Source organism: Myotis daubentonii, chromosome 1, assembly GCF_963259705.1.
Source record: "Myotis daubentonii chromosome 1, mMyoDau2.1, whole genome shotgun sequence".
NCBI classification, from domain to species: Eukaryota; Metazoa; Chordata; class Mammalia; order Chiroptera; family Vespertilionidae; genus Myotis; species Myotis daubentonii.
In genome coordinates, this window is record NC_081840.1 from 50,745,695 (window position 1) to 50,750,505 (window position 4,811).

Sequence of the window (4,811 nt, forward strand, 5' to 3'; positions counted from 1 at the left end):
GTGCATGAATTTCATGCACTGGGCCTCTAGTATTGTAATAACTATGTATGGTGCCAGGTGGGTGCTGGAAATATCAGGGGGAACACTTTGTAAAGTACATGATTGTTTAACCACTATGCTGTACACCTGAAACTAATCCTATCTAATAAAAGAGAAACATGGTAATTGGCATACGACCGCTACCCTTCCCATTGGCTAATCAGGGCAATATGCAAATTAACTGTCAGCCAAGATGGCGGCCGGCAGCCAGGCAGCTTGAAACTAACATGAGGCTTGCTTGCTTCAGTGACGGAGGACTCCAGCGTTCCCCGCCTGCCGCTGCAGGCCTCTGAGCTGCAAGCAACTATGTAACAAACATAGAAACATAGAAGCTAAACAAAACCCCAGAAACCTGCCGGGCTTCAGCCAGCAGGATCACAACATTGTAAGCAAAGGCCAGAAACCTACTTTCAGCAGCGGAGGCCTAAGAGCTGGAGCCAAGCCTCAAAGCTAAAGCTGGCCCAGAATAAAAAAGAAAAAAAGGAGCTATTGGGAGCTTCAGTCACCCCCAGCCTGAAAACAGCCCTCAGCTCCTCACCCAGACTGGCCAGGCACCCCAGTGGGGACCCCCACCCTGAAGGGTGTGTGACCAGCTGCAAACAGCCATCATCCCCTCACCCAGGCTGGCCAGGCACCCCAGTGGGGACCCCCACCCTGATCCAGGACACCCTTCAGGGAAAACCAGCAAGCCCCACCCATGCACCAGGCCTCTACCCTATATAGTAAAAGGGTAATATGCCTCCCAGCACCGGGATCAGCGGAGCCGCGAGGCCTCCCGGCACCAGGATCAGCGTGACAGGGGGCAACGCCCAAACCCCCTGATCACCCTGTGGCTCTGTGTGTGACAGGGTGCGGCGCCCCAACCCCCACCCCCACCCACTGGCCCTGCTCTGTGTGTGACAGGGTAGAGCCATAACCTCCCCATCGGCCCTGCCCTGAGTGTGAGAGTGGTGGCACCCCCACCCCCTGATCGGCCCTGCTCTGTGGGTGATAGAGGGCGGCGCCACAACCCCCTGATGGGCCCTGCTCTGTGCGTGACAGGGGGCTGCGCCCCAACCCCCTGATTGGCCCTGCTCTGTGCGTGACAGGGTACAGAGCCCCAACCCCCCTGATGGGCCCTGCTCTGTGAGTGACAGGGGGAAATGCCCCAATCCCCTGATTGGCCCTGCTCTGTGCATGACAGGGGGTGGTGCTGCAACCTCCCCATCGACCCTGCCTTGAATGTGACAGGGGATGGTGCCCTAACCCCTCAATCGGCCCTACCCTGAGCGTGACTGAGGGTGGAATCACAACCTCCTGATCACCCTGCTCTCTGTATGACAGGGGGCGGTGCCCCAACTCCCCAATCGGCCCTGCTCTGAGCCCTACCAGGGGCTGCACCTAGGGATTGGGCCTGCCCTCTGCCACCCAGGAGCAGGCCTAAGCCAGCAGGTCGTGATCTCCCGAGGGGTCACAGTCTGCGAGAGGGTACAGGCCGGGTTGAGGGTCCCCCCCCCAAGTGCTCAAATTTTTGTGCACCGGGCCTCTAGTACAAAATAATATTGTAGATATTAAATAATATTATGTCTTCGGTGGGTTTTTTTTGTTGTCATTGTTTTTAAAAAAGCTCTGGTTGGCCCTAACCGGTTTGGCTCAGTGGATAGAGCGTCAGCCTGCAGACTGAGAGGTCCCAGGTTCGGCTCCGGCCAAGGGCATGTACCTTGGTTGCAGGCACATCCCCAGTAGGAGGTGTGCAGGAGGCAGCTGATCGATGTTCCTCTCTCATCGATGTTTCTAACTCTCTATCCCTCTCCCTTCCTCTCTGTGAAAAATCAATAAAACACATATATATATAAAAAAAGCTCTGGTTGTAAAGTTCTAAGTTCTTTCTAAGATTTTGTTAATCAAGAAGCTGGCTTAAAATACCAAATAACTCATTCAATTTATTCTTGCATTGCATTCCTCTTTCCTCCCACTGAATTACTTTGCCCATCAAAATACAATGGTCACATATTTCAATTGAAAAGACATTATTAATCAAGGTTGTAATGATATTATGAATACACTTTCCCACTGAATTTCATGGACACAACTATAGTAACAAAGGCATATAAACAGGATCAGAGGTACAGATTGGAAAAGAGTACAAGAAGAGCATAAATTATGAAGACAGCAGAGAGCCAGGTGGTTTATTTTCTTTAAAAGTTCTTTTCTCATTTATTTCCCTCTCCTTCTTTAACCCACAATGTTGACTACCTTCAATGGGGCAACCCCCTGCTAACCCCTGCTTAGGTGTGGGTAGATCTCATTTGGAGAAATTCTGAAATAAACAGACAGCTCAAGGGAAAGGATTTTCTCTCAGTGGTGTGGCACAGTCGGAAGAGCATTGGGAGAGGAGTCCAGAACTTGGGTTCTGCTCTTTATCTATGAATAACCCAGGATAAGTCACTTAATCCTTCTCCAAACCCCAATTTCCTATTCTGTAACGTATCTTCCATCTGTCCCCACAGTTAGGTTAAGGATCAAATGAGCTAATATGAACAGAAAGGCTTTTCAAAGTACACAGAAATATGATTCAGACTGTCAGGTGGAGAAAAGAACAAATCATAGGCGCCACTCCAACACTTTCCTGTTACCATAGAAAATGCTGACTTGAGGGGGTCTGAAAACCTCAGCCGGGGGCAGTGTTGGAGTTAGAACCCTGACCTCTCGATGCCAAGGTCAGTGCTTTTCCAAGCTGCCAACAGGTCACCAACAGGCTAGAGCATCACTCAGTCACTGGTGTGGCATGGCCTGGGTGTGGCATGGCCTGCAAGTGTCACCAACTGTGTGTGCCCTGGGCCAAGGCTTTCATTCCCTCTGGGCCCTGGTTCCCTTATCAAACCAAAATGGTTTGGCTGGGCAGATTCCATGTGCTCTTCAGCAATTGTGTGTTCTAAAGTGTTATCGCAATGCAAATTTACAGACATACACACATACCTTTTACCTATTGCACAAGCCACAGAACAGGCATTGGGTTATATGAATTCCCAACCCCACCCTCATCTTCCAGGACTGCACAGCTTTCTGATCAAGTCAAATCTAAATTCCTTTGCTTGACACTCAAGATCCTACTACCACCAATCTGCCTTTATAATTTTATCACCAACTCACCTGAACCTCTTAGCCCACCGTGCTCCTCACTGTCCTCAAATATTCCTGCCACCTTCCCACCTGTCTGTGCTTTTGTCAATGCTGTTTCGGGGTTGCCATTCTTTCCCCATTATTATCAACACCCTGCCTGTCTTTGGGGTGGGAGGATGGTGGGAAGGATCCCATTCTTCCAGCCTACCCCGTGCACATGCCATGTCACCAGGAGTGAGTCGCTGTCGGGGACAAGGTACAGGATCTGCTTTCTCTGTGTCACCACAGTGCTGAGATGTGACCTCTGTAAACTCAGCAAGGGCTCCACCACCAATGCTTTCTACTTCTGAGTATATTTTAAAGTTGTTTGTTTGTTTTTATGGTTGGGGAAAAAAGGGTCCAGAGATGAAGGGCTTGGCCTAACACCTCACAGAGGAGCAAGAACACATCTAAGACAGCAGAGCTAGAAAGCAAGCCTGGCTCCCCTGACTTCTAGCCCTTGCCTCCCACAATTGATGAGTTGAATAAGTGGGCATTTGTAAAGTGTGCAGGTGTGTTTCCTGGGATTCTATTTTTAAGAGTGAAAAATTGAAAACCACCAAAATAACCATGAATGCATTAGGGTACTTCCAGACTATGAAAGATTATGAAGTCATTAAAGTATTTTAATGGAGTCATTTGGAGTCTTTGAAGAGCCGGGCATCATGGGAAAATAGCCATGACAGCTGTCAACCAATGAAGACAGGTGTATGGGACTATGAATGCCGTAATTCATCTTTATAAAAAGGAAGCACACACATACAAAGCTAGCAAAGACAGACCCAAACCATTAATAGTGCTTCACTGCACTGGGAGAATTAAGTGGAAAACTTTCTTTCATTTTCTGTTTTATACACAGGTATTGTGTATGCATGGATGTGCTATGGACATGCACTATTTTTATAACTAGAAAAAAGTTAGGATCCAATATTCAACTATGGAAGTGTTTTAAAGTTAAATAAAGAATAAACTCAAATATAAAAGCTCTAGGGGAAAAGGGGGTTAAGATACATCCATTTGAAGACATAAAACATCAAAAAAGAAAGACCTTCTTTGTCAGGTACTCCCTCTGCTTCCACGAAGGGCGGAAGGCCACCTGGGCCAGCACATGGCACCTGCCTGAAGTCATGACACAAATGCAAACAGGTGAGTGGCTCAGGGTTGTGACTGTTGCAGTCACTGCCCTGGGTGGTATCAGACTACATCTTATTTGCTTCCCTGGTTCAAGAGTTTCTAGGATTAGACCTTGAGCAAGTGCTTAAGATATAACATTGTTTACTTATAGAAACCAGACGAGACTTTCCTGCCTGGTCCCTGGATGGTCTGAGGGCGCCTCCCACACCACTTTACACAGGTGAACTGCTTCCTGTCCCTGTCCCTCCTAATGCATTCTTGGTTACGACAGAAATTATAAGGAACCAGAAGTCCAAAGTCCTGGGCTGTAGCTCTTTCACCAATGGCAAAACATGGGGCCAGTTACTTTCTCTCTGAACCAGAGTTACCGCATCTATAAAATGACACTAACTCAGCCCACCTCCCAAGATTTTCATGCCATGTTTAGAATATTATACAGCTGTGCCTTGGAATTATATGCAGGTATTAAAAGGACTGGGGACAGGGTCTCTGTATGA

At 48.2% G+C, this 4,811-nt stretch overlaps 1 long non-coding RNA gene across 1 annotated transcript; it reads left to right on the forward strand.

Annotated features, from left to right (window-relative positions):
* Window positions 1-2,627: 2,627 nt before the first annotated feature.
* On the forward strand, window positions 2,628-4,550 carry LOC132218634 (uncharacterized). Its single transcript, XR_009449235.1, has 3 exons — window positions 2,628-2,738; window positions 4,241-4,326; window positions 4,466-4,550. It is a non-coding gene; the product is annotated as an uncharacterized LOC132218634 (long non-coding RNA).
* Window positions 4,551-4,811: the final 261 nt, after the last annotated feature.